Below are 24,573 nucleotides of genomic sequence, written 5' to 3'. Positions count from 1 at the left end.
TGAATCTCTCTTTAAGACTTGAGGGAGTGAGAGAACCTTTGCCAGAATTGCCTTCTAGACTATCTCTAATGTATCAATGGCCAGAGTTAGCCATCCCTAAACAAATCCTTGGTAAGGGAGATGTCTCAAGTGTTAACTACCATGTCACAACCTGGCAAGTTTGAATTGGCCCAGTCTGTCAAAATGGGTCATACTTTCCAAAACTGTAACTGGAAGTTAAGTCGCTTCCGTCCCAACTGTCAGAACCAGCATGGATGTATTTAAATAAACAGTTCAACGTATCAGGATGGAGCTCTCCTATCCCATTGTTCCATTGTCTGGTATATGAATAAATGATGTCTGTGAACGACTTCAATTTCCAGAAAGCATAACTACTAGTGTTTTCCAATTCCAATTCTCCTGCTATTTGCTCATTTATCTCCTGGTATTTGCTGTCTCAGAATAAGAGTTGGGAGACAGGGGAACAATATTTTGTCTGCATGAAAGCCTTCTACCTGTGAGGTAAAAGATGATGGGAAAAGGACTCTGAACTATAATGTAGTTATAATGCATTTCAATTATAATGTATTCTAATAAATTTAAAACAGAAAACAAACTAGGACTTAGTCAATATATATATATTAGAGCTAGGTGAGAGAAATCTCTAGCTTTTTCTTCTGTGATGGAATAAATATCACAAACCCAATTAAACACTAAAGAGGCTGAAGGACACATACTCTTTCAACATTACTCCATAATCTCAAAGGATACAGCTAATCAAATTGATGGGACTGGGAATCCCAACAGCTTTCTTCCTTTTATCTTAATGCTCTCTCTCTCTACTTTCTCAAGTGCACTTAGAATATTTTCACAAGAACTACCAAACAGATGGCTAACAGTTATTGAGCATACACTACAAATAGAACATTGGGTCACATACCTGACTTTGGTTAATTCATAGAACCACCTGATACGAGGATGCATACTTTGATTTCACTTATGTAAATTGACACCCCGATGAGTAGAGTAGCTTGTATAATATTACCAAGTAAATGAATGAGTCAAGATAAGAACCTCTATCTGTCTGATGACATAGCCCACTAGGTAAGAGATTAAATTTCATATAATTAAAAAACTTTTATCTCATAGATAATTCTAAAAGGTTGTTGTCTCTTGCATACAAAATTCTGACAACACCTAGAGCATAAGATCCAAGTATTACACAGACATCTGAACTCTTTCAGTAACTGTTATCAATTGGGCATGATAGTTTATGTTGCAGTAATAAACAATGACAACAACAAAAGGTGTAATGTTCTCACTGGAAATAAAAAAGCACACTCTTTCTGGTGCACATGTCATTGGCTGGGGAAGTCTCATGCCCATGCCTAAACTTAAGGGAATGGAAAACTGGTCTTTTGTATGGCCAGAAGCAGCAAAGACCCAGAGGTCTGGTGAGTGTTAGTGATGTCTATGAAATCATCACTTGATGTCTGATCTCTTTGCTTCTTTGAAGGTGAATTTATAAAGGAGAAGAGCTATCTCTGCCTAGTGACATGGTATAATGAAGAATCTATTTGGTCATCTTTGCATAGTTACTTCTCTCTTTCTACATCATATACAACAGTTACAGATACAACATATAAATAAGGTCTGAAATGAGTCTTCCTGCTTATATACTCCAAAAGAAATCCTCTGTCAAAAGCCAAAAGTAGAAATCCTTAGAGAAAAATAGATATGCTAACCTAGAAGAAAATAATTTTAATGATAATGAAAGTGTTTCCTAAATAACAGAGGTAGACACCTTTATCTTTATCTCTGAATTATTCTTCAGAAAACTTTGTAAACTTTATCATTTTCAAAATTACAAAAGAAATGTGTAGCTGCTATGTCATGCTGAATAATACAGAAGCATTAAAATGTTATTAGCTTAGATTCTTTCCCAGCTATGCTGCCCCTGGGTTAAATGTTAAATTTTTAGTATATATTCTTTGAGGCTTGACTCTATGCTCATACCAATACAGAGAGCTTTTTCTCTTAAGAGAAATTGGTTCATACAATACCTGTTTTTCTATACAAATTTTACAAATCAAGAACATCTATTCACACTAGGATGTATTACTTTAACTCATTTATATTAATAGCTGCAAAACATTCTCTATTAAAATTGTACCTTCACTTATACAACCATTCACTTATTTTTAGATATTCAGAGTAATTCCAGGTCTTCGAAATGATAAGCAAGGGTAAAATAAACCTTTGTTTTATATATTATCACTTTATTTTTATATACTACATTCCTGAAATGCATAAGCTAAGTCGAAAGATAACGTGCATATGTTAAAATGTGGCATATTATTTTCCAAATGTTTACTGTGAGCTGGTACATCATTTATTGTTTAGCCCACCTCTATCCAGAGGCACAGAGAAAAGATAGCTGGGTTTCACCTGCATCCATATAAAATGCATGGCACCTACAGAGTTTCTGGTAACTTTTGGTCTTATTAACCAGATGTAAATAAAAGTTATCTCAAGAAATTATGTAAGAAGGAAAAACTAGAACGGCTGATAAAAATATAAACAGCAATTAAATTAATAGGTTAATTACATTAACCATAATATATATTAGTTCTCCACCACTTCTTCTACCCTTGACCAAAAAAATAAAGTTCAAGGACCCTTAACCTCACAAGAGACATTTTCCGAGAAGGGAAATGCATTATTTCTTCAAAGTCTGATATACATCCAAACAAAAAACACAGTGGTGCTCTGTTTTTAGTTCACTTGTCAGTATGAGTCCTGTTAACCTCTAAGGTGATGCAGTAGAGGATACTCACCATTTCAGTAGGTTGGTCTGGATGATCTGCTTTCTACTTGGCTGTTCCGCATGTGACCTAAAAATATGTAAGAATACTTCAAAATAAATTCCACATTTGAAAATTGCTAAAGCATTGTATCTTTTTAAACAAACATATAAATATTAATATAACTTCAGAAACTAACTAAAGCAAGGAGAAAATCACTCAGAATTGCACACCAAAGTAGATAGCATGTTAAAAGGACAAATTTTATTAATACTATTTAACAGTCTACACATAAAAGCAGCAATAGAAGAAAGAAGTGGGGGTTTCCCCATTTACTTTTATAGGCAATCATGATCAATGGCCAGTTGCCACAGTTTATGAAAGCACTACAATAATGAGAGGTTATGGGTAAATTTCCCCTGTGTGTGGCCAGTAAGCTCTCCTTTTTTATGTGATCACAAGCTTTGCCCCAACTCCAAATGTATCTTATAATGTGATCTGAGCTCTGAAGATGTTTGAGGACTATAAACAGATAGAATGATTACAAGTCTACCACCCAAAGCAAAGAAATGATGTAATGATGGTATAAAAACCAAGCCTAACTAAAAAAAATAAAGCAGCAATATTGTTTCAATCTGATAAATATTAGAACATTAAACATGACAAAATTCCTGGCTTAAATGGTTTGAAGCTAAAAAGGAAACTTCTAAACTTTGGGATTTTCTAATATACCATGGTAAGTTAAAGTCTCAATTCAGTCTAGTTGCTCAGTCATGTTTCAGTCTTTGTGACCCCATGGACTGCAGCACATCAGGCTTCCCTGGCTATCACATGCTCCCAGATTTTGGTAAAACTTTTGTCCATCAAGTCGATGATGCCATCCAACCATCTTGTCCTCTGTCGTCCCCTTCTCCTCCTGCCTTCAATCTTTCCCAGCATCAGGGTCTTTTCCAATGAGTCAGTTCTTCCCATCAGGTGGCCAAAGTATCAGAGTTTCAGCATCAGTCCTTCCAGTGAATAGTCAGGACTGATTTCCTTTAGGATTGGCTGGTTTGATCTCCTCGCATTTCAAGGGACTCTCAAGAGTCTTCTCTTCTCCAACAAAGTTGGAAAACAGTTCAAAAACATCAATTCTTCAGCATTCAGCTTTCTTTATGGCCCAACTCTCGCATCCATACATGACTACTGGAAAAACCATAGCTTTAATTAGATGGACCTTTGTTGGCAAAGTAATGTCTCTGCTTTTTAATATGCTGTCTAGGTTGGTCATTGCTTTTCTTCCAAGGAAGAAGTATCTTTTAATTTCATGGCTGCAGTCACCATCTGCAGTGATTAAAGTCCAACCAAGCATATGTCCTTAAGCACTGTTATGAAACTACATATTGTATATTTCATTCCGAATCTTAGGTAGAGTTTCACAGAACAGGTTTTAACTTGAGGCACAAGAGACTTATCAAGAAAGAATTCCCAGCAGAAACTTATAAGGGAGCCAAGAAAGCAAGACATAGAAAGGGGAAGCAGTAAGCAAGGGTGGATTTCAGGTCAGCTCCCACAGAGGTAGCATCAAACTGACCCTGACAGGGAATTTGGGAGGGGATGTTTATCTCCAACTTGTCCTCTCTGCAGGTAAGGAAGTTAGGATTTCATGTACCTGTCAATCACTGGTTTGTAGGCTCCCAAGAGTAAGTGGCGCCAGTAACTTGAGGACGGGCCACTGGTGAGAATTTCAAGTGCATGCTATGCAATGTAAAAGCTCACAGAAGGTGGGCAAAGAGTGTAAATTGTTAGGGGGATCTGCAGGATTCTGAGTGGAGCACTGCAATTTCAAATTTCATTAGCACCATCCAGAAAAGGTCAAACCAAATACAACCTGTTCCAGTCGATCAAAGTGTGTGGGCCACCCAGTTGTGTCTGACTCTTTGCGACCTTATGGCCTACAGCCCACCAGGCTCCTCTGTCCATGGAATCCTCCAGGCAAGAATACTGGAGTGGGTAGCCATTCCCTTCTCCAGGGGATCTTCCTGAGCCAAGGATTGAACCTGGGTCCCCTGCACTGCGTGCAGATTCTTTACCCCTGAGACACTAGGGAAGCCCCCATGGTACTGTTTCAAACACTCCCCAAATCTCAGCACCTTAAAATGAAAAAAGTTTATTTCTGCTCATGATAAATGTCAATTGTAGGCCAGCAGTCGGCTCTGATCATTGACTTGACTCAAGGACCTAGGTTTTGACAGGTCAGCCAACATCTTAAATGATGTCAGCCACTATCCCTGGCAGTAAGATAACTGCAGAAGAGCCTGTACTGATAAGGAAATAGTTTGATCCAGAAGTAATGTACATTACTCTTGCTCAGAATTCAGTAGACAGAACTAGTCCTATGGACCCTTCCTCACAATGACAACAGGCCTGAAAGCTATATACTATCATATGTCTAAAAGGTGAAAACTGAAAACAGTTGGCAAATTAATAACCACCACAGTGCCCAATGAAGTCAATATCTAAACCATCAATTTTAAACAAGGTAAGGCTATAATTAAGTAAAATTATAAAATTTGAAATCACCAAGTCAGGAAAGACACAGGTGGCTCAAAATGACCAAATAATTTCTTTATTATAATGAGTTAAATTCTGTTAGCCTAAAGCAATAGAATTGGAAAGTAACAGATTAGAAATCGTATTTAAATGTATTATAGAACTTTAGATAATAAAATTAAAATTTTAAATATCTGGACAAAACTCTATATTAACAGGAATAAGAAGAGCACAGAGGATCTAGAAGAAAAGGTATACATTTCTGAAGGATAAAACCAAAACTTTCAAAAATCCTTCAGGAGGTAGATAAAGGAAAAGAAAAATAGCAGAAAAAACTTGGACTTCTGCATGGGTGAAAGTTTACCCAAATACACAATGTGATAAGACTAAACATATACATATACCTGCATAAATATGAGATTAAAATTATTTCCAGAATGGCACTGATTTTTGTTTCTTCAATTCTACACAACTTTTATGTCCAAATAAATAAAACAGTGAAGTAAAGAAAGAATTTCTAGTCAAAAGCAGTTTTCAGAACATCTATGATTAATGCCTTGTAATGCTCAAGAAAGTGTTGCCAACAAACAGGCCTTTGAAATAAAATGTTATTTCAAACCAAACTGTGGCCAGTTTGGAAATCTATACCTTAACAGTACAATATATAATATAAGAGAATCTAAGAATAAATATTGGAGACTGGATTTCCAAGGCAGTATTGAAGAAAATGCCATCATTTGAATAGATAAAAATGTATTATTTTATTGAAGGATAATATGTGGAGGAGGAAAAATTTAAGTATATTTAGAAACCAAGGGTTTGTTCATCATTCAACTTATTGTCACTTAATTGACAAAACTTAGACTCTACTAAATCACGTAATATGATCTGAACTTACTACTGCATAATACCAGTCAAAATATAAATATAGAGAGAAATAAATATTCAGAGAGGATCACCAAGGTTATGCAGTCCACTCATTTTAGAATCTAGATCAATGGTTAGCAATTTTCTTGAAAGAAGGCTAACATAAATAGGGAAAAGCAAAATAACACACCTCTGCAAATTATTTTTTTTAAATATCCATTCAAAATAAATCAAGCCTCATGGGGAAAAATGCATTCTTATAACTGAGATTATTTACTAAAAAAGTAACATCAGTCAGAATACTAGCATGGGTATTTTGCCACTAAAATATTTATCATGGAAATACTGAGATAATCCACTCATTTCTCACCTCTTACATTATATACTGTTCAGAGTTCAGTAGTTGAATCAGCAAATATTTACCAAGCATTTTTTATTGGTCAGTGTGTTACTGTATCTTAATTTATCTTGTCCTAGAAACATCCCATTGAGATCAGTATCATTCTCTCCTTTCAAAAACAAAGTTATGTGCCTCCATTAAAATAGTGAATTAATTTTTAAGCTTGGGTCAGGAATAACCTCAATATAAAGCAATAAGTACCTAGCTCCTTTCATGTGCCAGGAATTCCACTAGCAGGTCCTGGGGTGGTGGAGATGAGTGAGAAATGGTCTCTCTCTCTTCCACCCCCAACCCCAACCTGGGCCTTTATTACTCCTGGCTCTAAGACTTCTTTGCTAAAGCTGGTATGGTAACTAGGAACCTTTTACTCAGAAGCAACAAGTGCCATCCGTTTCCAAGAAGGATCAGGGGCATGTGAACTGAACTGATGTTTTATTATAAAATGGTTTAAGTTGAAGTTTTAGAGCCATTTATAGACCTGACATTGCACCTCACTTCTAACATTCTAAAATCTCTCTTTGCGCCAGCTGGCTCATCAAAGGGTGGCGTGACCGGATCATACAATATAGCTACTCCTCTGCCATCAAAATGATTTTTTATTGTATTATACCATGACAAGGTGACGTGCTGTGCTTAATCGCTCAGTTGTGTCTGACTCTTTGCAACCCATGGACTGCAACCTGCCAGGCTCCTCTGCCCATGGGGATTCTCCAGGCAAGAATACTAGAGTGAGTTGCCATCCCTCTTCTAGGGGATCCTCCCAACCCAGGGATTGAACCAGGGTCTCCTGCATTGCAGGCAGATTCTTTACCAGCTGAGCTACCAGGGAAGCCCAAAGTGAAAGTGTTAGTCGTTCAGTTGTATCTGACTTTTTGCAAAATGTAGTCTGCCAGGTCCCTCTGTCCATAAAATTTTCCAGGCAAGAATACTGGAATCGGTAAGGATCTTCCCAACCCAGGAATCAAAACCTGGTCTCCCACATTCCAGCTAGATTCTTTACCATCTGAGCCACTAGGGAAGGCCCTGACAAGGTCACACCTCCCAATATTTAGGGATTTTACACAAAACAGGCCTATGATACACCTTACTCTGTGATAAATAGGTTTTCAATTTTTCTTCCTTACAATATACAAATATATAAAATTTTGCTACTTGATCTTGGTTCCATGAATAGTAAATATGCTTCTTCAAAGCAATTCATTTCCTTTTACACTAGAGACAGAGATCACATTTCTATTTTCTGATTGGTTTCTAGAAACCTTGGAGTCAAATTTGTGATCTATCTCTAACAAATGTATAGAACTTGAGGGCAAATATATTACTTACCAACCTCACCCCTAGTTCAGTTTTTTATGTGTATTTTCCCTTAATCTTGGCTTTTTCACACATTTAAAATTAATTTAATTCTGAATGAGTATTTATAAGTTCTGATAAATAATTATTGTTATAACACAGAGTACTGGTAAATAAACTAAAAACTAAACACTCTGGAATTCATTTGCAAGGGAACATGTTCCAGAGCTCATGGAACTTATTTGTTGAAAAGGTAGGAAATAGCAGTAGAAATACAAACTTCCAAGCTTTGGGAAATTACTTTTTTGAGTAATGTTGATAAAATAATAAAGCTGCAATTCAGAGTTACAAGCAGAGTATGAATTAAAGGCACAGACTGAAAAACAGCACAGTGAAATTTCCTGGGTTTGTAAGAGAAGCTGAGTTGCGGCTAGAACCAGTTTCCAGCCTCTGTTGCTCCCATGCCAAGGCACATGACTATTAGTAATAAATTAAAGGCAAACACTGGAAAATTTGAACAAGAAAGCATATCTATACCTATACATGGTTTCAATGGCAGATACAGACACTGGTGGTCTCATGACCATATACTTATTCATAGTGAAGTGAAAGTCACTCAGTCATGTCCTACTCTTTGTGACCCCATAGACTATATAGTCCATGGATTTCTCCAGGCCAGAATACTAGAGTGGGTAGCCATTCCCTTCTCCAGGGTATCTTCCCAACCCAGGGATCAAACCCAGGTCTCCCACATTGCAGGCGTATTCTCAATCAGCTAAACCACAAGAGAAGCCCAAGATTACTGGAGTGGGTAGCCTATCCCTTCTCCAGGGGATCTTCCTGACCTAAAAAGCGAGCCAGGGTATCCTGAATTGAAGGCAGATTCTTTCCCAACTGAGCTATCAGGGAAGTCCTACTTATTCATAAGATAAGGTTTAAGATCCTCTGAGCCTATTTATTCCAAGTCTTACAAAATAGACTAAGAGTCCCATAACAATAGCATTACATAAAGTTCATGGCTTTGAACTCTTAAGTTCATGAGCAATCATGTTCATCATGTATGTGTGCATGCTTAGTCACTCTGTCCAGTCCAACTCTATGTGACCCTATGGACTGTAGCCCACCAGGCTCCTCTGTTCATGAGCTTCTCCAGGTAAGAACGCTGGAGTGGGTTGCCATTTCCTTCTCCAGGGGATCTCTTTGAACCAGGGAGAACTGGTGGTTCCTACATTGCAAATAGATCCTTTACCATCTGAGCCACCAGGGAAGCCCATGTTCATTATATGTATATATACACACACACACACATATATACATACACATACACAATGCACATATATGCATACAGACATATGTGTATATATGTCTGTATATACACATACAGTCAAGACTGTCAATAATCAAGCACATTGACTTTCAATTCCTGGTGAATGGGTATGCTGCACTTAGCTACTAAATGGGTTGCAGAAACCTCTCACATGCGGGTGTCATGAAAATAAAGACATCACCAGGGCAGGAGAGTCAGATGTGCACATCTTTCCCCATTCACTCCTGTTCTCAAACTTAGAGGGCTCAACTACAAATAAACTGTCTGTCTGTTAAATTTTCACCTGGAAAGGAGAGGAATTATCATGAACACATTAGCAATAACACTGTGCAATGAACACACGGAGAAATTACCCATTTGTGATCTAACACATCAGCGTGATGTTTAACCAGTGTAAAACATGAGGGAAACAAACATTTCCCCAGGGAACAGACACATCAAAAAAGGGATTTCCCATTTTACAGTTTCTCAGTTCACAGTTGTGAAAATCCATTTCTGATCAATAACTATGGTTGGGAAACACCACAGCCTGTAATTCAGGTGCTGGGGTTCTGAGAGAAGTTAGTAGCACTGACTTTATAACCCTGTCACAGGACAAGCAAGGGCTGGACTCCAGTTCAGGGCAGTGAGGAAGAGCCTGTGGCTTGAGGGCCCATTGCCTGATCTGGAATTCTTCTCCTGAAGTTTATTCACAAGTTACATAGCTCCTAAACTTCAATTTATTTCCAGGTAAAATGTAGATAGTACAAATGCTGAGGAACAGGATTATTGGAAGGATTAAATGAGATGATGTGTGTAATGAACACGGCAACTGAATAAGCATTGGATATCATCTAAATAAAAATGCTTTGCATGTTGTTTCCAAGTGAGATATTTTAAGCTAAATAATGTGCTTATTTCTTATCCATGCCAGTGTTACTTAAACTACCTGATATAAAGAATACCTTCACACAGTTTATGAAAGAGTTTTCTCTATAGATCCTTTTAGTTAGCTTAGATTTAAAATAATAGAATTAAGATCATGAATTCATCAAATATTTTTACGCAAGCAGAATTATGTTCACAGTTCAATTTCGAAATTAAAGAGAACACAAAAAAGATTGATGGAGAATAAATGTCTGACATCTTTTATAACTATTCTTTATTGAAAATTGTATCATTCAATCCATAAAGGGGCTTTAGAAAACCACTTTCTCAAGTTAAACCTGTTCAAATGGGAGGTTTTACTTACATTAATAAATCGAATGAACAGTTTTAATTAAAAACTCATGCTATTTTCAAAATAATGCTGAAGAGTAGATTTCTGATCAATTGTAACTGCCAGCTGGGAGATTTTCATAAGCTGTTTTTAATATTTCACTTTCATGAACACATCACTTAAATATGTGGCCTACCAATCTCAAATACAAAAGCTATTCAATCACAGTATTAAAATAATGCAATAACTTAAGTACTTTTCTGTAATTTTTATTTAGACTTTAAATAGAAGGCATGGAATTCAATAATTGAATTAACAAAGCTTTTCATCAAATTACTTTAAGTAAATTTCCAGAGCAAGCACATCAATGAGGAATTATGACATACCTGGGCCCTAAGTTAATGCTGTGCCAAGAAGATAATTTGACAAGCGCCATTGATGACGGCAAATGAGAAAAAGTAATATATATGTGTGTGTTCTATAAGACTATTACCTATATTCAGTTTTATGTGGTTAAGTTACATTGATATTTATAATTGAATGTGTTAGAGTGAGAATAAAAGAGAAGGGGGAAGCATCACTTATTTGAGATATTTTACATGTGTCTAAAAATGACATTTTGGTTTTGCAAAAGATTTTGACATTCATCATTTTAACTGATTCTCAAAATAACCCCATGATGTAAGGAAGCCATTGCTTACCCTGCTTAATAAGTAAGAAAACTGAGAAACACAGAGCTTTTAGGGTTTGGTAAAGATACACCACTGATTACAGGGCCCAAGTCTGGAGCTCCCATGATGGTGCTCTTTTTTCACTTCTCATCCACATTTAGGTGGAGGTCAAAGGACTGAATCTAACTCATAGTCATTAGCTCAATGTGAGAAGAATTAGAATCTAGAAAAGAAGGAATAAGAAGAACTCTATTTTTACTTTCTAAGTCCTCAAGAAATCATAGCACACAGTTATTTTTTTGCTTTTTTCCTCACAAGAAAAAAAAAAAAACTAGAATACTAATTGCAAAGTGATTTAAAAAAGCAGTCTTTATAGGCTGACAAAATCAGGTGAGCCACCAACAACCCAAATGAGTAGTAACCTTGCTCTTCTCTAGCTCACAAGTGGATTACATCCTCTCATTTTCATTTTAGCTTCATTATTATTTATGCTCTCACTTTTTTGAAGAAAGTTATTTTCAAATTCCCTGCCAGATTCAGAAAAGGGTTGGAAGATTTTCATAATGAGCTACACTAGAAATTTTAGAATTTAGCAGCCACATGAAGCCAAGATCAAATGGAGATCAGGCTATAAAACACGGTCACAGCTAGTGAAGAAATCATTCAGAGATGGGAACATCTTCAAAGACATGGTATATGTCCATCAGAGGGCCTGAGTTTACAATTACCAAGAGCAAAAATAGAATAAGATGTTCTTTTTGTGTATTAAGGTCAAGAATAAATAAAATATCCCTGAAACCAACCCTTAGGGAAGGCTAGATATAATAAATGCAGAATTTTAAATAGTGTTAACAAGAGAGTTGGACCATTGGAGAGTTGGACTAAAGAAAGCTGAGCACAAAAGCATTGATGCTTTCGAACTGTGGTGTTGGAGAAGGCTCTTGAGAGTCCCTTGGACTGCAAGGGGATCCAACCAGTCCATCCTAAAGGGGACCAGTCCTGAATATTCATTGGAAGGACTGATGCTGAAGCTGAAACTCCAATACTTTGGCCACCTCATGCGAAGAGTTGACTCACTGGAAAAGATCCTGATGCTGGGAGGGATTGGGGGAAGGAGGAGAAGGGGACGACAGAGGATGAGATGGTTGGATGGCATCACTGACTCAATGGACCTGAGTATGAGCAAGCTCCAGGAGTTTGTGAAGGACAGGGACGCATGGGGTCGCAAAGAGTCAAACATGACTGAGCAACTGAACTGACTGAACAAGAGTTTCAATCAGAATCAACAAAATCAAACCCCAAATGCCATTTCAGTACTTATAAGGCAAAATAGCTATACTGTGCACTATCATGCATGCTATCTGATTTCCTGTAATATGATTATGAAGTATGTGATGATATTTCCATTTTATAGATGAAGAAATTAAGATGCAATTATTGGAAGTATTTTTCCTAACTGATAAAGACACAAGCAAGATAAATTCAAGACTTTTGGAAACCACTGCATTTGTACTCCACTCCCTAATATATACCTACACTAGGACAGATTTTAACATGAGACACATCAGCACATGGTATTTTGCAAATACCACGAAGCTTCTTTTTGAGAAGCAGTGCCAAGCGCTATGGTATCTAGAACATCGAGTAGCCATCTTGCTGATTCTCTCTGAGTGACAGCTGTGGCTTCCTCTTTTCCATTTCATTCATGTTATAACCAGCCCCCTTGAATTCAATGATCTTCATTTTGATTCAAAAAGACAACTTGATAACTGTTTGCGATTCACACTCCAGGACTTTTATAATACTAACTAGCTTTTAAGTCAAGTCTTTGTATCCTCACAGTAAATATATTTGCTATTTTCATACTTTTTATGACAAAAGTACCTTTACTTGTGGCTATTTCAATTAATCATTCAATCCCAGACTTGGCAATTGGTTTGTAGGCAGCTGTGGATCAGGATTCTGTTAACAGAGAAATTAAAGAGAACATTATTAATCAAATCAGCACAATTTTCCAGCTAATCTTTACAGGTACTCATGATGGGGTAAGAATAATAATTCTTTTGGTGAAATCCAGTAAGTTGTCTTTTTACTGGCATAAAAGGTGGGGATGAAATAATCAAAGAATGCATTGACTGAAAAGTCTTAGGCTACAGCACAGTCAATATGCAGTCTGCTAAACTGTACTGCCTTTCAAGGGTTGCAAGTCTAACTAAGGAAAAAAAGTTCTGGACTTCCCAGGTGGCTCAGTGGTAAAGAATCCTCCTGCCAATGCAGGAGACATGGGTTCAATCCCTGGGTCAGGAAGATCCCCTGGAGTAGGAAATGGTAACCCACTCCAGTATTCTTGCCTGGGAAATTCCATGGACAGAGGAGTCTGGTGGGGTACAGACCATGAGGTGGCAAAGAGTTGGATAAGCCTGAGCTCCTGAGCATGCATGCAAGGAAAAGTAGTAGTCTTATTTGAAAAGCCCAGCTTCTGTGAGTCTAGAGGGCTGAATGTGTCTATAACATCAGAAGATTGTCAAATAAACTCTCTAGCCAAGGATAAGATTTGCTTTGGTATTTAGTGTAGATCAGAAATAACTATATTCAAATTTAAATGAGACATATTCCACAGTCAAATAGTGGCTATGTGAGCTTTTCCAGGAGTATTTGTTCTTTTCTACCAATTCAAATAGTCAATAGTTTGTACCATATAAAAAGGAAAACAATGAGTCTGTTATTTCTCTATTAGGTCACCTACCAGGCATTTTTTTTTTTTTTTTTTAATGCCTGGTGTGCTGCAGTCCATGGGGTCACAAAGAGTCTGACACAATTGAAAGACTAAACTGAACTAAACTGAATCAGGCATTTTATATATTTCCTCACTTTAATAGCTACTATTGTCCTGTAAGGTAGGTGTTATTATCCACATTTTCTACAGAGAAAACAGGGGCTCAGAAGTTTGAAAACTTTGCAGAAACCATTTAAACGATTAGTTTATTGAGATATAATTCAAACTCAAATTTGATATCCAAGTCCATCTATAAGATTAAAAATATACATTAACATTTTACAGGCTAAAGTACTTTTGAAAAAACCAGAAAGTATCTACATTATTTTGCTAAGGTGTACTCTTTTAATAAATAGAGTACTATAAAAAAATACCAAACAATAAGCTATATCCCTACTATCTGAAAGAATTAATTCAACATTTCGAATGTAACTCTCAGCTAAGGCATAGTTTCCTCAGTAAAAAATTTCTGGCATACTTAATAAAGTAACAGATGCTATCTCAATGAACACAAAATATAAGAGCATTCTTCTTTCACTGGGCATTTGGCAACTTGTAAGGGAAATCAGGCATCTGGGTCATAGCATAGTAAATTATTTAAAAGTCAAATATGCTCACCTCACACCATATGCTGAAACAAGTTCCAGATGTAGTATTAAAAAGATTAGTGTTTTGAAAATCAAGCCAAAGAAAATGAAAATAATATTGAATACTTATCAAACCAAATGACAAAGAATCAGTTTCTATGCTTTGAATTTACAAAGAATACATCAAGGAAAATAGCAAATGTCATCATAACATTAGAAATGTTACTATTAAAAAAAAAAAAAAACTTTTGGAAATTTTTCAACCAATGTGGCAGTGGCTTAAAAACTTGATCATTTTTATGTGTGTAAAACACAGAATATTCAAATTTCCAAAAGAAAAGCACTAAGAATATAACAGATACATTGGCAATAACTTAGGCAATTAACATTAAAAAGAAAAACAGTATCAAATATAGTCTTGAAAATATTTAAACTTCCTAGTGGCCAGAAAGTGTAAGTTAAGACAAATACCATTTGACATGTAAAATGGAAAAAATAAATAAGTAACTAAATGCCCAAAGTGCTGGTAAAAGTGCAATGAATTCACCATCCCATTCATTCCTGATGACAATATAAATTAGTGCAATTCTTCTAGAAAGCAATTTGGCAAACACCTTGTCAAAGTTGCACTCATTATTCATAGACCAATGAAGCTAGCCTAAGGAAATCAGCCAAAACATATGCAAAGTTAAATTTAGTAAGGCCCAGCTTTACACTAAGGACAATTAGAAGCAACTTACCATCTAACAGTAGGAGAATGTTTTAGGATATTATCACAGAGCCACTGGATGAGATATCTGGCTATTTTTAGAATATTACTACTAAAGACTGTTCAAGAATAAATGCTAGTATTTAAAATAAGCATTGCCTGAAGCAAAATTACATGGCCCTGGTTATTATTATAAGTACACTTTTTAATTGTTTATTATTATAATTATCATAGTTAATTATCATAAGTACACTTGTAAATGCTTTCTAAGAAACTGAGTGGAATATATTAAAATTCTAATAGTTTGATTCAGAGATGCATTATTTACATTTGTCCTATTTTTCACATTTTCTTTAAGATGGGTTCTCTACATTTATGTTTTTAAAAGAAGTTACATATGAAAACCGTTAGGAAAAAATCCTAAATCCTGAGATAAGGAACAGCATGATCAAAACTGACAGGGACAGACAATAAAAGTCAATAATAAATGTTTTGTTAAGTATTGCCTTTCTCCAGTGGGATTCACATACACTTGTTGATGCCAGTAGGACATGTACGGGGTGAGTGATGGAATTATCTAAGATAGAGAATATAGTTAGGTCTAACCTTTAAAACTCAGAAAACATCACTATCAGGGCAAGTGACACTAAACAGAACACTGAGATGCAAGCAGTAAAAACCAGGTAATATCAAAGACTTATGCTAAATTTATATCACCTAGTGTTTGGTAGGGTAGTGCCTGCAACTTTGCAAAATGGGTGCTTTTCAATAAATAAATTGGAAAGTCAGTTGAGCTGGGGGTGAGGTAGGGAGAGGATATATATAAGCAAGCAGGCAGACAGAATGGCAAATAGAAAAATATGTATCTCTAAAGTATCTGAGCATTTTGTACATAGCCCCACCTCTCCACATGTTTTTAATGCCTCTCGGCACTAAATGACCAGAAAAAACTCTCATGCAATAACAAACCTGCACAGAGTCCAGGTCTCGATAATTTCTCAGATTATAAAAGTCAAACTGCACTGAACCTGTTGATACGACTGGACAAACCTCATAAAGAAGAGTATGAAAATGGCTGATACTGGTTTTCTAAAATATGCATTTCCCTCTACATACAAACCAAGCGTTTCTTAGGACTCATGTGATATCCTGGAAGCCTGGGAGTCATCTGAGTCACTAGCCCAGAGACCTGTTGTCCCCACCCACTCTCTTCCTGCTCTTGCCACTTCAGGAGAATATCAGTAACCACTACTGGTTGTTGAGCCACGTGTCTCCCAGCTGGCAGGCACTCTGCATCTGTTATCTCGTTTATTTCCAACCACAACCTTGCAAGGTCCAACCCATGGCCCTCGGAGGACTATCCATCGCTCCTGAAACCCACTAGCTGCAACCCTTCCCTCTGTCTGCTCAGGAGACTCATTGGGCCAGCTCTCAGAAATGCTGTCCGGAAACAAACTCACAATTTACCATCCGCACAGTGATCTCACACGTCCTCCCACAGGTGATCCAACAAAAGGTGCCAAACCAAACACAGGGAGTAGATTATCATAGCAGAGGGAAGACAAGCCAAAATGTCACGAGTCCATTTGGTGCTGTTCTTGGTTCATGACTATGGTGTTTATAAGCTGGGCGATCTCAGTTAAGTCATTGCAACTCTCCAAGCCTGGGGACCTCATATTCACTATTCACATCAGAATGACCACAATTTTAACCATTTTTTTTCTATTATTGTAACAGAAGCCTATATCAGACTTGCTTAGGCAAAAGGTAAGATTACCAGAGTTATACAAGCTTGTTGGAAATGTAGCTGCATTTCTCCAGAATGTTGGACCAGAAACTACCATGTGTTTAGGAACATGAACAACTCCTTTTGGAGGTAGACACTCCAAAACCCATGAGAAGGGCTAAATTAAACCCTAATTTTTCCATTTAATTGTCTCATCACTTAAGTTGATTTGCTAATAGTTTGTGACCCAAAGTAGGCATTCAATAAATGGAAGCTGTTTTATCATGATTTTTTATCATTGGGAATAATTCAATAACAACCAGTGATATATTTCCTTCACAGAACTGTGATAATATATTTGAAAATCCATTAGGTATGCCAAAGTAGGGGCTTCCCAGGTGGCTCAGTGGGTAAAGAGTCCACCTGCAAGGCAGGAGATGCAGGCAGATGTGAGCTCAATCCCCAGGCCAGGAAAATCCCCTGGAGGAGGGCATGGCAACCCACTCCAGTATTCTTGCCTGGAGAATTCCATGGACAGAGAAGCCTGGTGGGCTACGGTCTATAGAGTTGCAAAGAGTTGTACACAACTGAAGTGACTGTGCATGCGTGCAGAAGTAGGAGGCTTCCCTTGTGGTTCAAAAGAGTCTGCCTGCAATGCGAGAGACCTGGGTTCAATCCCTGGGTCAGGAAGATCCCCTGGAGAAGGGAATGGCAACCCCAATATACTTGTCTGGGATGTCCCATGGACAGAAGGAGCCTGGCAGGCTACAGTCCATGGAGTCGCAAAAGTCAGACATGACTGAGCGATTAACGCCTCTGCCATGCTGAAGTAGTCTAGAGGAATTGCTAAGAGTTCAGGCTCAGGAGATAGTTTGCTTGATTTCCAATTCCAAATCTGCTACTTATTAGCTCTGCGACTTTAAGAACATAGTTACAGATTATGATAAGAAAATATTCATTTAATGGTGAAGATTAAATGAGATAACATGTATGAAACATTTAAACTGAGTCCTGGTGGTTACTAAATGTTCAGTAAGTACCAGTCACAGGACTATTGTTTTAAAAATTTTATGAGTTGAGGAATAAAAAAAATTCTAGGTAAACTAAAGGGATAGGAAAACTGAAAGAAATCAAAAAACAGTGTTTCAGCTACAACAAAGTGGTAGTTAATAATGGGAAAACTCAACCTAATTTTGCCCTAGTCTGTTCTTGTATTTCATTGTCCCTTTTCCTCTTTTCAATGTCATCAAGAAAAAAGAAATTAGTAAAGTGACATCATTCAAATTGTTTACCATACTTTCTAGAGCAGCATCACCCAGGAACCTGTTGGAAATGTACATTCTCAGGCATCTCCGAGACTCACTGGATCAGATCTGCGGTGTCCACAGGGCGCAGGGCAGAGACAGCGTGCTGTGTTTCAACAACCCTCCAAGAGACTCTGAGGCCTGGTTAAGTTGGAGAACACTGACTGCAAATTAGAAGCACTCGTGGAAATTAAAATATAGCTCTATATTGATGTCAGAGCCCCATCCTGAAACAACTGAATCAAACAACTGAGGATGAGACAGAACAGAAACATAGATACTTTTAAAAAGTAACAAAAACCTCCCCCTCCTTAGCCAAAAAAGAGAATCACTGCAATTTAATCTATACAATCCTGATGTAACTGGCTCCAAGGCCATCACCAAAGATGCCTCTGAAAAGCATGAAGATGGAAGTGGAATTGGCTTTTAAGCATCTCGAGTCCTCACACTACATCCCTCGGAGTAGGAAATGACAACCCACTCCAGTATCCTTGCTTGGAAAATCCCAAGGACAGAGGAGACTGGCGGACTTCAGTTCATGGACTGTCAAAGAGTCAGACACAACTGCTCACACACACACAATCATATTATAGATATTATACTTTAATACTCTCAGATCTTCTCATCCCAGGGTAACACTTCCTCATGTGCATCTGATCCCATACGGAAACCAGTTCTTAGATATTTCATTCCCACTGATAGAAATCTCAATCAACCCAGAAGAACATTTTAAGTGAAATTTTATACATCAGCCAAATGAAATTTCAGACACTGGCCAAATGGAGTGCATAAGGGGACAGAGAGTCGGGGACACTTTCCACTGTATCACTTTAATTATGCAACCTACTTTCTCAGCTACAGTGAATTATAGAGCACTGATCATTTACTATATTCAGTGTCATACCTTAATGAATACTAACTCATTTCAAGACTTTTGGCAAAGCCCAGGATGAACTGAACTAACTTCTATCGTTCTAAGAAAAACCACTCGGCAGAGCAGAGGGGCCAATTGGTACATTTAAGAGCAGTGAAAACACTATCTGCAAAGATATTTAGAGGCAGTAAAAGTGGAAGCACATTCTAATACGGCCTAGAATGATAAAGTTTCTATTATGGCATGTAACAAAAATGAAGCCATTTTAAAATAATCATGTCAAAGGACCCAGTCTCCTGCTTTCAAAACAAACATGCTGGCTTCCAGTCAACATTTGCAGGGCTTAGCAGCAGGAGGTCATTACCCTTTGACAATGTTCAGTTACACAGACATTATCTCCAATTAACAGGCTTTAACTACAAGGATTTCTCTTTTATTGAAAAGGGTGTTATTTTTTAAATAAATAACTACAGAAGTTTTTTTCAGTCATCTTGTCTCATTGACTTGGATGATGACATTTACTCCTATAAACTTTCCCATACAAACACACACAAACACATGCACAAACTCATCTGAGTCAATAGACTACTTGCACTGTCCTTGAATCCTTCTTAAAGCATGGTAGACATATATTTTAAATATTCTAATCTTTACATGGACAGTTCACAAAGACATCTTTCTCATTCCAACAAAAAAGCAAAAAAAAAAAAAAAGGTCCCAATGTTGATGTAGCCAAGACATTCTGAATGCTTAAAATTCCCCAAATAAAGTACAAATGAAACATTTATCAATTGTAATGTATTATGTTTTCTGTCTCATTTCAAAAGGTATTACGGAATTCTGGATGATGGCCAGAAGCCCAGAAGAGAATTTTTAACACCCTCTCAATAGACACATTTATAGCTTTTAACTACACAGAGCGCTGGTCTTATCAGTGCATAGCAGGGAGATGATTAAAATATTGCAGGCAAATTTAAACTTGGTTGTCCTTAGGTGGAAATGAAGCATCATTCTGGGCTGAAACCTCCAATTATATAAGATAGGAAGTCACAGAAAGACATCAGATTCGTACACTGTCAGTCTACACGGCAGATGGTAGTGTCTGGCAATGCCTTTTATATAACAGAAAATATTATTATAAAAATATCCACAGAAGACATTTTTAGTTCCTTGACATAATATGTGGAAAAATTAGAGATTTCTATAGAAATTAGAGGTTTAATACCCAACACTCTGAAACAGTAATTTTCTTTGAAATCTATGCATTAACTATTCTGTCATTTCTTAGAGAACTTTTTATAGTTAAAAGTCATCTGGTATTTTCATCTTTCCCTCTCTTTCATTTTTTCTCTCTCCCTCCCTCTCTACCATCTATTTAAATTCAACCTAAATCTATATGTTTTTATACAACAGTCAAATCACACTATAGTGTGTTGTGGTATGCTACAAATCACATTTTAGCCTTCCCCAATGTTATTACAAAAGAATTGCCTTTATCTCAAAGGGGATATTTCCTTATAGATGAGGTTTCTTGCAGGTAGAAGTCTCCTGAGACCTACACTTTTGAGTGGCATGTTCTTAAGCATATTGCATTATATGTCAGTACAATTAGCATATTCTTCCGGATTGTAAAAAGTAACAATGGCTGACAGCTCAATATGTAAGGAAATGGTCTGTAAAACTATCTAAGAACTAGGAAACCCAGTCCTTGTGTGGAACAAACAGGAATAGCAGTTTTTGAAACTATTCATTTGAAAATGAATGGAGGAAGCTTAGACTCCCAGATGGATCAACCCTTCCTGTCTTATACTGGGACATCATGTTCAGTGTTGATACATTTCTGAGGAGCAAAGGGAACCCAGGGGGTAGTGAAAAGAGAGGAAATAGGAATGGAAATATCCTGGCCTGATTTTGGCAAAACACGGAAGATGTACCCATAGAACAATGGTACAAAGATTTTCAAAGGATCTTACTATCTGCAGGAAGGTCCCTGTGTTCTTAGATATGTTACTGCAGCGGTGCATGTTCTTGAACCACCAGAGCACTGAGTCTGGTCTTCCCACCAGCATGTGCCTGGAAATGTGGTCAGTGAGCACCACTGCATAACTAGACAGAGATTCAGGATGCGCAAAACCTGCTGCTCGGTAGAAAACTACAAGGCAAAGAGCCACAGCCCAAACCATGATTTTGGAGAATTTTATGAGGCCATCCTCTTAATTATACATACTGGAAGAGTAATTCAAAGAACTGGAAGGGGTACTAGGGTGGCCTGGGAGACAGTAAGCTGTCTTCATTCCCTGGTGCAGACTTGTTATTTTGGTGTACTTGTTTAATTTCAAAAGTAAATGCAGGGAGTAAAAATGCCCAAGATCATTTCCATAGCTAGCTCTTTGTTCTAAATCTCATATTTTGTAGGTAAAAATTATTGAAATTCAAAGATTTCCAAGTAAAGCAGGAAAGGAAAGGAAAAGGAAAGTGAAGTCACTCAGTCGTGTCCGACTCTTTGCAACCCCACGGACTGCAGCCTACCAGGCTCCTCTGTCCGTGGGATCCTCCAGGCAAGAGTATGGGAGTGGGTTGCCATTTCCTGCTCCAGGGGATCTTCCCAACCCAGGGATCAAACCCGGGTCTCCCGCAATGCAGGTAGACGCTTTAATATCTGAGCCACCAGGGAAGTAAAGTGGGAGAATGAAAAAATATTAAAGTTAATCCTTGAAATTTTGAAAACAGCGGACAAAGACATAAGCAATATCATAACTGAATATATATATGTGTGTGTGTATATATATATATACACATATATTTATATACACTCTCATCCTCTTTCCGCCTGTGGCCAGAGCCTAGGGAAAGGACACAGCAGCTTGATCTCAAGGGCTCCTATTACTGTCACCATCACAGACATGCTATTCATTGCAATATTTCACACCCCTCACCCTCCACACAACCTTGCATAAACCTGAGAAATCCCTGTGAATCAGAGAAGTCACTGAAAAGGGCCCAGATAGTCTCATCATTGTCAACTTAGAGTACTCTAACGCGTAACTTGACAAATCAGTGTAACACCACCACACACCGAGTAATCCGTACACATTCTTCTGTGTGTGCTCAGTCATGCCCAGCTCTTTGCAACCCCACAGCTTGCAGCCCATCAGGCTCATCTGTCCAGGGGATATCCCAGGCAAGCACACTGCTGTGGGTTGCCATTTCCTGCTCCAGAGGATCTTCCTGACCCAGGAATCAAACCCATGTCTCCTGCACATATGCTTCTACTTCAAACCAAAATACACCCCCCAATTCCAGCTGTAACTTGATTCTAGTTCCCACTATCGCCTCAAAAACTTTTTACTCTGGCAGAAGCCCTCTCACAGTAAGGACATTGGGACTAATTCACTTCTATTTTTGTGCCACAATCCCTTGCCTTTGGAGACAAAGAAACATATTTCCATGAAATTCATAGCCTTAAATATCCCATATTTATACTGAAATCCCATTATTAGAAACACATTAGATTCTACTGGAGGTTTTCTTTTATAGTACAAAGACTTCTGGGAAGTCTATATTTTTTAAGCCCATACACTTTAGAGAGGTCACACACTTCTAGAATGACAGAAGAGAGTCAAGGACTCTGTGGCCAAGGCACAGATCATGGCATGACAAATACAAACATCTTGAATATATTGCCCAGAATGAATTCAAACGAGTGGCTCCCTGTGGCAGGCAACTTCTGAGATAAGATATTTGGGGGCATTTTTCTCTTCCCTGAAATAACTAGAGGATATCCTCAAAGACTGCCCTGGAAAATGCCAGTTAATCTTTGGGATAGGTGTAACTTTGGATTGACATCAAAACATTATTTATTTCCTATTTCAACTAATATTTATAACATTTATTATACTAAATATTCTTATAAGTAATCAGCATTGTGCTAGATGCCAGGTATAACATTGTATTCACCACAGGAGAGGGAAAGTATAGATTAAAGTGGATCTGTAAGAAAAAGAAAAATAAATACATATAAAAAACTGAATCTGTAGAAATAAGAATTCATTTCAAATGTTGGTCAATTCAGATGTAATGAACTCATATTGCACTGGATTATTTCTGAAAATCATAGACCTCTTAGTTAACTAGATAACCAGCTCAACATTCTTTTCCTTTGGGTAATGACATTTCTAAAATATGATGGAAAGTTTGACTTCTTAAATTTTATATTTATACAAAGTATACCTACCTAAAATGAAATTCAATGGGCTATTATAGTATATGACTCTTCTTCCTGACATACTCAAGAAGCACAGAAGGATCAGGTTTTTCCAAATGCTTTGGTTTAGTACAGATGTCCAGACAAGCTGGGGGAGTGTGGTCTCACAATGGACTCACCTATTGCAGTCAATCAGTTATCGCCTAAGAATCTAAGGGCTCAGAATCTAAGGGCTCCTAAGAGTCTCCTAAGGGCTCAAAGCCTTTGTCACTGGGGAACAAAGAGACACGAAACACATTCCCAGTTTGAAATATAGACGACAAGCAGACACGCACACACAGAGTTAAGAAAAAATCATATAAGTTCTTGTTAGTTGACAAATATCAAGAGAGTATAGGCTATGAAAACTAACACTGGGTGGAGCATACATTCTATTTCCTGTACTATGAACCTCTCAGTTGGAGTCCGCAGGAATTGCCACTCATTTTCATATCAAACTCATAACACTTGTCTTACATGTTAAAAGCCAGAAATTGTGGTTGGTTCATTAAGGTAAAAGCTATTTATGCATCTCCGTATAATCAGAGTGTAGCATAATATACTGAATCACAAAGCATGAGAAAATAAATTCTTTTTAAAAAAGTGCTTCATTTAAGAACATACAGAATGTAAAAGACTCTTGGTAATGCTGAGTAATACATTTTTTTTTAGTTATTTAGTTGTAAGAATATGAGAGTTAACTAAAACAAATCTTATTCAAGAATGTATATGAAAATGGAAAGCATAACTCACACCCTAATTTGCTCAGGAAATTTTGTACAAAAAAAAATGTAAATACTACTCTCTAGTTATCCATTGAAAGTAATATTAATATAATTTTGTCCACAGAACTATTAAAGGGATAATGAAATGGAAATTTTATTTCACTAATAAATCATCTTGTAACTCAGTCTTATATAATCTAAATTAATGATTTAGAGTCAGAAGAATTGTCAGATTATTTGGTGGTTGAATAAATGTTAAGCACATATATTCTTTCAAAATATAAACATAAGCCTGTGACTGTATATTTAATTTCATTTTTATGCAGCTATCCATTTTATAGTAGCAAATTTAACAAGAATTAAACTGTCCATCACACTTTTTAGCAATGCAACCAACAAAACTAATGACAAATATATAGATAATATATAGTGTATTTATATATATAATGTATATTGTGTGATAATGTGTATATTTATATGTACATATGTGTATTTAAAGACACAGAGAGAGAGAGGTATGACTATAAATTCACTGTAATTGCAAATGGAAAAAGAAAT

General features: G+C 37.0%; 1 long non-coding RNA gene across 1 annotated transcript; it reads right to left on the bottom strand.

Moving 5' to 3' along the window:
- Nucleotides 1–2,807: 2,807 nt before the first annotated feature.
- On the bottom strand, nt 2,808–23,041 carry LOC110133483 (uncharacterized). Its single transcript, XR_002312778.2, has 3 exons — nt 23,005–23,041; nt 12,956–13,033; nt 2,808–2,873 (listed from the first exon to the last, which is right to left on the bottom strand). It is a non-coding gene; the product is annotated as an uncharacterized lncRNA (long non-coding RNA).
- Between the last annotated feature and the right edge of the window lie 1,532 nt (nt 23,042–24,573).

Source organism: Odocoileus virginianus, chromosome 3, assembly GCF_023699985.2.
Source record: "Odocoileus virginianus isolate 20LAN1187 ecotype Illinois chromosome 3, Ovbor_1.2, whole genome shotgun sequence".
NCBI lineage: Eukaryota > Metazoa > Chordata > Mammalia > Artiodactyla > Cervidae > Odocoileus > Odocoileus virginianus.
This window is presented reverse-complemented; position numbering and strand designations above follow the sequence as displayed.